Source organism: Ictidomys tridecemlineatus, chromosome 5 (assembly GCF_052094955.1).
Source record: "Ictidomys tridecemlineatus isolate mIctTri1 chromosome 5, mIctTri1.hap1, whole genome shotgun sequence".
NCBI classification, from domain to species: domain Eukaryota; kingdom Metazoa; phylum Chordata; class Mammalia; order Rodentia; family Sciuridae; genus Ictidomys; species Ictidomys tridecemlineatus.
Genome location: NC_135481.1, coordinates 1,959,274 through 1,972,172, shown reverse-complemented (window position 1 = coordinate 1,972,172; position 12,899 = coordinate 1,959,274). Strand labels below are relative to the sequence as shown.

Here is a 12,899-nt window from a genome sequence, read left to right as displayed (position 1 = left end):
GTAATGGAAATGCTTTTTATATTGATTGTATTGACTATATACTTGTCAAAACATGTCAAAACTGACCAAATTGAGTACTTCAAATATGTGCTTTTTATTATACTTCAAATTTACCTCAATAAAGCTATGAAAAAAACATAATTAAAATCAAATGTATTTCTATACACTAAAAATGAACTCAAAATCCTATGTGAATTTCTTATTATCCACTTCATTTTCTCTAGAGTTTTCTGCCTTTGTAGTTTGGTACCTGTGTTTGATTTGGAAAATATCTTGGTCACTATTACACCCAATATCATTTCTCAATTCTTTCTTCTCCTTCTTATGTTTTTATGTTTGAATTGTACCTACATAATAAGTTTTAATAACAACCTCCTTTTTTGCAATTTTCCATTTATCTATTCTTTTTGTTATTGTTGTTCTTTCTTATATGTTGTATGTCATTTCCATATAGGAAAATAAGAAGTTAAAACATTAATTAACTGTCAGTTGAAAAAAGATCCAAAATAAGTGGGAAGTGGAAAAGGATTTGAGGTTAAGAAGACAATCACATCCTTTTATATTTTCTTATACCTTTGAATCTTATATTTCTGTAATGTTTCACAAACCCTGTGCTATAATTTAAATCCTGAATTTTCCTTTCCACATCCAACACTCATATACGAAAGGGTTGGTCCCCAGCCAGGGACACTAATAGAAGGGAATAGAACCTTTAGGATGTGAGGTCTATTGGGAGGAAGATAGGCTATAGGAGGTATACTGTTTAAGAGGATACTGGTATTATGGTCCCTGTTCTTCCATTTATTTCTTCTTGTCCACAAGGAGGTAAACAGTTTTTCTGTACCACATGCTCCTATAATGATGTGTTATACTAGCATAGGCCCAAAACAATATAATCAAGTAACCATAGAATGAAACCTCTGAAACAATGAGCCAACTGAAACTTTACCCTTTTAACTTATTGATCTCAGAGATTTTGTTATAGTTACAGAAAGATGACTAACACAATGTAAATATTAAAAATAAACCATTTAACCAGGATTGGGGGCCAACCTCTATGTAGCTCTCTGGAAAAGTTATATTTATAAGACACAGTTATTTTTTGACTCAATGTTTACTCTAGCAAATAAAGGAATCATCAGTGCATTTATCAAGAACTTAGATCAATACTTACGAGTTGAGAAATGAGATGTCCACTAGGGCCTTAAAAAAACACTTCATATTCTTATAAATCTAGAAAGCTTTGTTCATGTGTATGTATATTGGTATATATATTCACAAAAGAGTTTAAAAAGTCCAAATGTCTCACCTCTGGTTAATGTTTAGGCTGTAAACAGAAAATGAAGGTTGCAGCAAAATTTACATTGCCTAAGTGTTCGAGTAATGTTGAAGATGAATATAAAGTCCTTCTTCAAGGATAAAAAAAGTTACCGGTGCAAGTCATTTAAATAAATCTCTGTCAATTTTAGGTGATTTATTACTTCAGTTACAGTGAATATCCTAGCTATATAAGAAAATAAATACAGATTTTACAAAATTAGCTCAAAAATTCATAAAACAAAGAGCAATAGCCAACAATGGAAAGATATACTACTTTAAGAACAGTTTTATGTTGTATAAAATATCTAGTATTGAAAAAATATGATGTATACAAAAAACAGAAAAACCTGGCTCATGGAAGAAAATAAAACAGGCAATAAAAACTACATCTGATGAAGCATATATATTTGAGATATTAGATAAATGCTATAATAAAATCAGACACTATTGAGGACTGAGGTTATAGCTCAGTGGTACAGCGCTTGCCTAGTGTATGTGAGGCACTGAGTTTAATCTTCAGCATTGCATAAAAATAAATAAATAAATAAAATAAAGTGAGAAGACTTCTCAGGTCAGAAACAAAGAAACCTCACTAAATTTTACAACTAAAAAGGTTGAAAAAAATCAGACATTACCAATATTTTAAAGAACTAACAGGAGCCGTGTCCAAATAAATGAAGGAAAGTAATTGTCTTATCAAATAGATAACACCAATGTAAATACAGAAATTATGAATAAATAGAAATAGAAAAGTTAAATTAAAAATTCAAATCAGGCAAAGTGAGTGCACCTATTTTACCAACTACCTGTGAAGGTGAGGTAAGATAATTGCACAAGTCTAGGTTTCATCCTTGGAAACAGCAAGAGCCCATCTCAAAATAAACAAACAAAAACACAATATTCATCTTATTTGAGCTTGTAGAAAAATAACAAGCAATAAATTTGAGTAAAGGACAACTGAATTGGGCTAGGGTTGTGGCTCAGTGGTAGAATACTTGCCTATCATGCATGAGGCAGTGGGTTCGATCCTCAGCACCACATAAAACTAAAGATATTGTATCTACCTAAAACTAAAAAATAAACATTTTTTAAAAAGGTCAACTGAATTAATCAGTGAAATAAAAAAGAAATCAAACATACTAATGTATAAAGTCAGAAAAAAAAAGAGAATGTTTGAAGAAAAATAAAACTGTCCAAATGTAAGGCAAGTCATTATCTACACATTATAAGACTAATGAGCTCTAAGTAGGATAAGTGTACAGAAATATATTCTACACATATCAGAATTTTTAAAAGATAAGGACAAAGAAAGAGCTTTAAAACAGCAATCCTTAATAAAACTAGAAATGATGGAAGCCAGAAAAAATTAAGATGAAAGAATAAAAGTTCATCCAAAAAATCTCTATATAACAAAATTATTATTAAAAATTGAAAGAGAATTTAGAACAGTCCCAGAAAACAAAACCTACAAGAATCTGTTGACAAATAACCTACCCCACAAGGAAAACTAAATAAACAGCCTTTCAGTTTACATAAAAGAATAGAGTGCTATTCAAATCCACATGAATGAAATAACTAGGACCAGTAAAATAATTATCAGGCATTTACAAAAGACAGTATATCTAGACAAGGCAGAATAGAGAAAGAGAGCACAGCCCAGAAGTTCCTGAGCCCTAAATATATAAAAACAGGAAGACTTCTCCTTTATAAGGTCAGAAACAAAGGAACCTCACTAAAACAGTTTGAAATTAAGGTCCAGTACAAATGTTAGGATCTGTATCTCAATGGTGGCAAAAAAAATCTTCCATAAAATACAGCATCCATTCGTGTTAAAAACATTTAAGAAACTAGGAATGGAAAGAACTTACCTCAATATCATAAAAGCTATTAATGATAAACTCAAAGCCAATATCATGCTAAATGGAGAAAAACTAAAAGCATTTAGGAACAAGAAATAGCTATCTACTCTCACTCACCACTCCTATTCAATATATTCCTCAGAACATTAGCCAGAGCAATCAGGCAAGAGAAGAAAACCAAAGGGATACTGATAGGAAAATAATAAGTGAAACTATCTATGTCTGCAAAAGACCCCCCAAAACTCCTACAAGACTTTAATGAGTTCTGCAAAGGAACAGGATACAAGATTAATGACCATAAATTAATACCTTTCCAATAGTGATTTAGCCAAAGAAGAAATCAGGAAAATCATCCCATTCACAATGAACTTCAAAAAAAAAAACTTGGAAATTAAACTAACCAAGGAGATAATAAGAGCTCTACAATGAAAATAATAGAACACTGAAGAAATAAACTGAGGAAGAACTTAGAAGATGGAAAGATATTCCTTGTTTTGGGAGAGACAGAATTACTATTGTCAAGATGGCCATATTACCAAAAGTAATGTACATAATCAATGTAATCCCCATTAAAATACCAATGATATTCTTCATAGAATTAAAAAAAAATAATTAATTTGGAAGAATACGAAACCCAAAACAACCAAAGAGACACTGAGTAAGAAAAGCAAATCAGGAAGCATCACAATACCTGATCTGAAATTATACTACTAAACTGTAGTAACAAAAACAACTTGGTATTGGTATCAAAATAGACATGAAGACCAATGGAAAAGAATAGAAGACACAGACAAAATAACATAATTACATTACAGTCATCATATGCTGGATAATGTTTCTGAAAATATACTCTGGAGAAAAGACAGCCTTTTTAACAAATGGTGCTGGGAAAAGTAGATAGCCATATGTAGAAAAATGATATTAGATCCCTATCTCTCACCCTGCACAAAACTCAAATTAAAGTGGATCACATTTAGAAATCATACCAAAAACATTATAACTGCTAGAAGAAAATATAGGGTCAACACTCAATCATATTGGTGCTTGCAAAAAATTCCTTAACAAAACTCCAAAAGCACAAGAAATAAAACCAAAAATCATGAAGTTGTAAGCCATCAAGAGTTTCTGCACAGCAAATGAAACCATTAAGATAAAGAGGAGGCCTTAAAAATGGGATAAAATCTTTGTCAGCTCTTCTTCTGATAGAGATTTAATATATAGAAAGTATAAAATGAATTCAAAAAACTTAACGTCAAAAAACCCCAATCAATAAATATGCAAAATAAATAAATACAAAATTCTCAAAAGAACAAACACAAATGTTCAGCAAATACAGGAAAAAAGTTTAACATCTCTAGTAATCAGAAAATCAAAACTATACTTTCATTTTTATTTCAGTCAGAATTGCAATGGTCAATATTACATAATAATAATACAATATGATTGACCATTGCAATTCTGACTGAAATACTCCATTATTGGTGGAACTGCAGACTAGTACATCCATTCTAGAAAACAGTATGGAGATTCCTCAACACACTAGGGATGGAATCACCACATGCTCCAGCTATCCCACTCCTTGGTATTTTCCCAGAACTAAAATCAGCATAATACAGTGATACAACACAATTCACAATTAACCCAGGTGCCAGTCATAAGATGAATGGACTAAGAAATTGTGATATATAATATACACAATGGATTCTACTCAGTCACAAAGACCAATATAATTATGTCACTTGCCAGAATGGGTGGAAATGGTGAACATCATGATAAGTAAAATAAGTCAAACTCAGAAACTCAAAGGTTAAATGTTTTCTCTCATATGTAGAATCTAGAGTAAAATAAGTAAAAAGTGAAAAGAAGAATAGGATATCATAAAGCAGAAGGAAGATCAGTAGTGTAGAAGAAGGAGATCCATAGGTATAGTGGAAGAATGGGAAAGGGGAGACAATATGGAATATAGTCTTAAAATATCACGTTATGTCAGCTGGGTGCATTGGCTCATGCTTGTAATCCCAGCAGCTCGGGAGGCTTAGGCAGGAGGATTGCAAGTTCCAAGCCAATCTCAGCAACAGGAAGGTGCTAAGCAACTCACTGAGCCCCTGTCTCCAAATAAAATACAAAATAGGGCTGGGGATGTGGCTCAGTGGGCGAGAGCCCGAGTTCAATCCCTGGTACCCCCAAACGTTATATATCACTGGTAATTACATGGTTATATATAACTTTATTCATAAGTAAAATGAAATAATCAAATGTAAATAAACAGATGATCACAAGGAAGTCTAGCAGAGTACAGGAAGGAGAATGGGGGGGGGCTACAGGGTATTGGGAGGCAGGGAAAACAAGGAGGAAAAAGTAGGGCATTGTCGACTGAAATCAAATTCCCTGAATGTATGTGTTTCTGGAGAGGAGCCAACTACTATGTATGGCTATACAAAGCTCTAAGAAAAAAGAAATAATTTGATAATCCTTGCTTCTCATATCAGGTGATTGCATAAAGTAAGAAGTCTAAAATTGCCTAAAGTCTTACAATGGAGAAAAGATGTGATTTGAATGACAAAAAAACCCACAAAAATGGAGCATACCTGATATAGCATGTCTATATTCCAGCTATGGGAAGGGCTGAGATAGGAGGACAGTCAAATTCAAGACCACTCTCAGCATCTCTTCGGCAACACAGTGAAACCTTGTCTCAAAATTTAAAATAAAAAAAAAATGAAAAGGGCTAGTGATGTAGTTAAGTGGTAGAATGTTCTCAATCATGAACAGGGCCTTGAGTATAATTGCCAGTACCACAAGAAAAGGAAGAAATGAAGGGGAAGGGAAAGAGAAAAAGAAATAATAAATAAATATAAGAAAACAGTTATACAGGAATAAAGATTTTTTATAACGCTGAAATTAAATTTAATAATAAATGTAAATTCTATTATAAATAGTTAACAAATTAGTTACAAGCTACCACTAAAAAATAAATACAAAATCATTTAAGGATTAAAAATTATCTACATAATATTAAAGGACATCAATGAGAAAGACGTTGAGTCTCAATTTCTTTTTTCAGTGTTCTGTAATTTTCATCATTGAGGTCTTTCATCTTCTTAGTTAGGGGTATTCCAAGGTATTTTGTTTTACTAATTTATTTATTTTAGGCTATTGTGAATGGAACCATTTTCTGATTTTCTTCTCAGTGGGTCTTTAGAAAGTATTATTAAACACAAAAAGGCAAGCGTGAAGAATGTAGGGAATAAAGCATAAAATGCAAAGAGAAAAGAAGTAGCAAAATGGCAGAAATTATTCTTTACTATTTCTTACATCAAATGTAAATAGGTTGAAATTTCTTATTAAAAGGAGTAAGTCATCGGAAATATAACTACATGCTATGAACAAGAGAACCACACTTTGATTCAAAGACACAAACTTAATGAAAGGGAAAACATGGAAAAAAGGTTTTCCATATGGACATAAGCTAAAACAGACTTAGAATTCTAGATTAAATATAAGTGAAAATCATGTCAAAATAAAAATTTTTACAAGAAAAAGTTCTACATAGAAAGAGATCAATTGAAGTTTAGGGTATAATTTAGTGGTAAAGGGCTTACCTAGCAAGCACAAGGCCTCGAGTTAAATCTCCAGCACTGTCAAAAACCAAAAATTCAATTGATTGAAAATATGTAGCAATTGCAAATATATACTGGTATAATTTAGGAAAATGTCTGTCAAAGGTCTGCATTTAAAGATGTGGCTGCCAGGGCTGGGGTTGTGGCTCAGCGGTAGAGCACTCACCTAGCACATGCAAGGCCCTGGGTTCAATCCTCAGCACACATAAAAATAAGTAAATAAAATAAAGGCATTGTGTCCAACTTACACCTAAAAAATAAATATTTTTTTAAAAAACTAAATTCAGGTATTGTGTCTAACTACGACTAAAAAATAAATATTAAAAAAAAAATGTCGCTGCCACCCTTTGACACAATTGGCAGATAATAGAAGCTTTAAGAGACAGGGTCTAAGAGAGAGAAAGTTAGGTTACTGAGATGTGCCCCTTAAGGCCATATTGGGACTTAGCCCCTTCCTCCTTCTCTGTTTCCCAGCTGTCCAGACATAAGAAAAGACTCTTATGCAATTTGTTCCCCACCATAACATTCTTCAGTACATAGTAAAGGGAGCTTTCCAGCTTACTAGCACATATACATACTTAACAGAAAACTGTAATAAGCAAAAAAAATTACAGATAAAGGCAAAGTGTTAATAATTTCACAATATGTATATATTTTAATGACTGAATAACTAAAAACCACACCATTAAGGAATCAAAGGACTTGAACAACACTATAAACAAATTAGACCAAACCTAACACATAAACACAAAATTCCATGCAGCAAAATACACATTTTTTTTCAAGAGTACACTGAATGGGACTCACAGCTGTGAATCTTTCTACAGATGCCAAGACACAGAAAATGTGGTATATATATACACAGTGGAATTTTATTTAGCTATATAAAAAGGATGAAATTATGGCATTTGCTGGTAAATGGATGGAAACAGAGAACATATAATACTAAATGAAATAAGACAGACTCAAAAACTCAAGGATTGAATATTTAGTCTCATATTCATTTTTTTTAAAGAGAGAGTGAGAAGAGAGAGGGGAGAGAGAGAGAGAGAGAGAGAGAATTTCCAACATTTAGTTTTTAGTTCTCGGTGGACACAACATCTTTGTTGATATGTGGTACTGAGGATCGAACCCAGGCCGCACGCATGCCAGGCGATCGCGCTACCGCTTGAGCCACATCCCCAGCCCGTTTAGTCTCATATTCAGAAGCTTGACCAAAATAAGGGGGTAAAGGGGAGGGGAATCCCATGAAAATAGAAAGGTAGAATAGAAGTAGGAGATTGAGAGAAAGGAAGGAAGGACAGGAAAAGGGTAGAATGAAAGTGATCAAATTATGCACATATGAATGTACCACAATAAATTAGGGCCTGGTGGCACATACCTGTAATCCCAATGATCAGGAGGCTGAGGCAGGAGGAACCCAAGTTCAAGGCCAGCCTGGGCCATTTAGCAAGACCCTGTCTCTCAAAATTTGAAAATAAAAAAAAGGGCTGGGGATATATCTATGGTGTAAACTGCCCTTGGGTTCAATCCTAAGTAACAAAAAATGAGATATAAAATTAAAATCCAATTAAATTTTAAAATTAAATTTAAAGTGTTATAATAGAATGCCATAAATGAATTAAAATAAAAATATACAATATTATCACCAGTAAAGACAGCTTTGTTTATTCCTATTATCATGGCATATTTTTTTAATCTATTGCATGGAGTAGCACTATGAAGAACAATATGAACACAAATAATGAGATAGCTCATCTTTGTTCTGTTCTCACACTTAGAAATTCCTTTTAAAAAAACACATTGTGGGGCTGGGGTTGTAGCTGAGTGGTATAGCACTTGCTTAGCATGTGTGAGACACGGGGTTCGAGCCTCAGCACCACATAAAAACAATAAACTAAAGGTACTGTGTCCATTTACAACATTATATAACACATTGGGTTGTACTTTTTTGGTTTTGGGTACTAGGGATTGAACTCAGGGACACTTGAACACTGAGCCACATTCCCAGTCCTGTTTTGTATTTTATATAGAGACAGGGTCTCACTCTATGCTTAGCACCTTGCTCTTGCTAAAGCTGGCTTTGAACTTGAGATCCTCCTGCCTTAATCTCCAGAGCCCCTGGGAGTATAGGCATGCGTCACCACACCCAGCCATGGGTTGTACATTTTTATGCCTGGCAATTTATAGCATAAACTTCATAGTCAACATATGTTTCTTGGATTGGAAAAGCAGCTATGATACCACAAATCTATTTATATACTATTATGAACAGATATACAAATTACAGCTTTGTAACATGTTTATTAGATTAAAACCATGTACCAATGGTGGGCACACTGGCACACACCTGTAATCACAGCCACTTGGGAATTTGCAATAGGATTATTAAGTCTATAACACTCCAAGATTGTTAAGTTCTATAAAAGCTTGGACAATTTGTCAATCTCCTGTCTCAAAATAGAATTAGACAATTAGAGATGTAGCTCAGTGGTAGAAAAACCCTGGATTCAACTCCAACTACTAAAAAAAAAAAACAAAAACATATTTCAATGCTTCTCCTATTCATATCTACCCTAAAACTTTTTTTAAGTGATGAAAGGCTAGAGCACCTTTCACCATGTGATATGAGCTTTTACTCTTAGAACTTACAATTCTTATTCTTCACAATATTTTGTTAATTATCATACTTGTTTCTGGAGAAATAAATACATATATTAAAGTATACTACAAATATAAAAGAAAAACCTAAACTAGCCATTTGAAAAAAAAATGACAATAAATTTTTCAAAAGAAAAATAACACAGCCAGATACAGAGGTACATGCCTATATTGTCAGTGACTTGGGAGGCTGGAAAAGTGTGACCACACATTGAAGGCCACCAACCTAGCAAGACCTTTTCTCAAAATAAAAAAATAAAAAGGTCTGTGGTGTAGCTAATTGGTAGATAGCATCTCCTGGATTCAGTACCAGGTAGGCAAATGTTTCAGATAATATAAAATATTTATAACCATGGCAAGAAACAAACTATTTGTTCTACTGATGCTAACTTCAACTTCAAAAACAAATAGTGATTCTGTATATAAAATTCCAGTATATCATCACTGGACAATTAAACTTATTTCAGAACGATGAAGTGCTTCATGCATGATTCTTTGTCATTTAAAATCTTCATGGCTTTAAAAAAAACTTATAAAACTTGATATATAATTTTCCAGATCAAAAAGTGTAAGAATAGATGCCCTTCAACAGACGAATGGATAAAAAAAAATTTGGCATTTATACACAATAGAATATTACTCTGCATTAAAAAATGACAAAATCATAGAATTTGGAGGGAAGTGGATGGCATTAGAGCAGATTATGCTAAGTGAAGCTAGCCAAGCCCTAAAAAACAAATGCCAAATGTCTTCTTTGATATAAGGAGAGTAACTAAGAACAGACTAGGGAAGAAGAGCACGAGAAGACCAACATTAAACAAGGATGAGAGGTGGGAAGGAAAGGGAGAGAGAAGGGAAATTGCATGGAAATGGAAGGTGATCCTCAGGGTTATACAAAATTACATACAAGAGGAAGTGAGGGGAAAGGGAAAAATAACACAAGGGGGAGGAATGAATTAGAGTAGAGGGGGTAGAGAGAGAAGAGGGGAGGGGAGGGGAGGGGAGGGGGGATAGTAGAGGATAGGAAAGGCAGCAGAATACAACAGACATGAGTATGTCAATATGTAAATCAATGGAAGTGTAACTGATGTGATTCTGCAATCTGTATATGGGGTAAAAATGGGAGTTCATAACCCACTTGAATCAAAGTGTGAAATATGATATATCAAGAACTATGTAATGTTTTGAACAACCAACAATAAAAAAAATTTTTGTTCATTAAAATTGACATTATATTTTCAAAAAAAAGTGTAAGAAAATAATAAATTCAAATCTTCATGATGAGAAGAATAGTAATAATCATCCATAATAACTAGAATCTGACCCAAGCGATCTGGATGATAATCTTAATCATAAAGTCAATGCACTGTAACCAAATATTTTTACGATAACCTTCAGCATACTTAGAGTACCCCAAAAGATATTTTATTATAATATAAAACTGCAAAAAATTCCCCAAATTTTATAATTATCATTCCATGCAAAAATCTGATAATTTAGTAATGCAGGTGTAGTTCAACAAATAAAAAGTCACTTCATATAGATATTGTCCGATAAGTCACAGACAAAATAAACACAAAACTCTGAAGATGAGGCAAATAACACGGTGTATGAATTTCAGAGTAGGCTGATTCAGCTACTTACCCCTATTTTCTGAAATGGAAGACCTCATTAAAGCCCTCCTCTTCTCTACCTCAGCAAAACAAAACAGGGAAGAAAAGTAGTCTCAGAAAATATTTTGCATAAAAATGACAAAACACTAAAATTGTTTCATGGTCAACATTTAATATAAGCATACAAAATTCTTCTCTTTATCCCACCTCTGGTTAGTCTTTTAGTACCTATAACAGTAGCTGAATCGATTTTAATTCAATTTCTCTTTTCCTCACTTATTAATAGTTCCTATATATATTCTATCTACAATTTCATTCAAATGAGGAAAATAAAATAAGCCATGGGTAACTGAATGTAATAAAAGTACATAAGACAGGATAGTAATATTTTGAGAGAAAGAAAAGGCAATCTTACACTTTTATTATATTTTCATTAAGGATCCACCAATAGAGCCAGGCTCTGAGAATCTTATTTGTCCTATTCGAGGGTTACTCGTCTAGACCTCAGATTGACATCTGGAATGAGTCTCTCAGCATCCTCAGACAATTGTGCTCATCATTGATCCATACAAGCACCCTCCCAACAAATAAGCATTACCATAGCCAGGCTTTTATTTTTTATTTTTGTCATACATTACATGTACAAAAGACATTTTGTTTAATAGGTGAAAAATGGACCTCTAAAATATATAGCATACATATATGATGTTGGTTTGTTCTAACAAAATTAGGTGACATCTATTAGAAAACTTTAAAACACAATATTTTTAATACACTGAAATTTTAAGAAGTAACACAAAAATTAAAAAAATGGCACATTCTAGGACCTTGGGAGGCTGATGCAAGAGGCTCACAAGTTCAAACCAGCCTTTTCAACTTAGCAAAGGTCTAAGTAACTCAGCTAGAAGACCCTATCTCTAAATAAATATTTTAAAAGGGCTGGGATGTACTCCTAGTTTCAATTCCTGGTACCAAAAACAAAACAAATAAATAAATAAATAGCATGATTATACTACAATAATGAGAAGAAACATCTATGTTTTCATTGTTCCAGATATACAATAAATATATAGCACATTTAAACTTCACTATAAGATCACTTAAAACAAAACAAAATGGTGAAAAAAGAAAGTATGTCAGATATTCACCAAAATTATTCATGCTATTTCAAAAATAAATTTTCAAAGGGAAGAAACAATAATAATAATTCTTTAAACAATGAAGGAATACCCATGGGGAAAATTATTATCATAAAATTATTCTCCATCAAGCCTTTGAAATTGGGAACTCACAAGCCTTTAAGTTGTGACATTATTGGCCATAGTACATAAAAAATTTTTAAAAGTGCCACATCAATTGCTCACCTCTCTTCCCTGAAGCACTCTAACATGTTATAAATTTTGACCTGCAAGAAAATATCATGAAGAAAACAAATCAGATCAAAAATACAAGAAATTCATTAATAAAATAACAATAATGAATTTCATGGTAGTTATCATTAACAGTGGTTATTTGCAAACAAGTCAGACAATGTGAGGGGGAAAAAAGAAGTGGGTCACATTAGATTGGGTAGAAAGAAGTGATGGAAGGCGAAGGAAGGAAAAGGGGGGAATGGAAGGACAGAAGAATAAAATAGACATTATTTTTGCTGTGGGTATATACATGACTGCATGACCAATGTAATTCTGCAACCTGTACACTCAGAAAAATGAGAAATTATATCCCATCTGATTCAAAAGTATGATATGTCAAGATCATTGTACTGTCATGTGTAGCTAATTAAAACAAATTAAAAAATACACAATTCAATTAAGTATTTCAGGAGA

At 32.8% G+C, this 12,899-nt stretch overlaps 1 non-coding gene across 1 annotated transcript; it reads right to left on the bottom strand.

Annotated features, from left to right (window-relative positions):
- Window positions 1-11,572: 11,572 nt before the first annotated feature.
- LOC120887100 (small nucleolar RNA SNORD109A) lies at window positions 11,573-11,639 on the bottom strand. Its single transcript, XR_005730262.1, has one exon. It is a non-coding gene; the product is annotated as a small nucleolar RNA SNORD109A (small nucleolar RNA).
- Window positions 11,640-12,899: the final 1,260 nt, after the last annotated feature.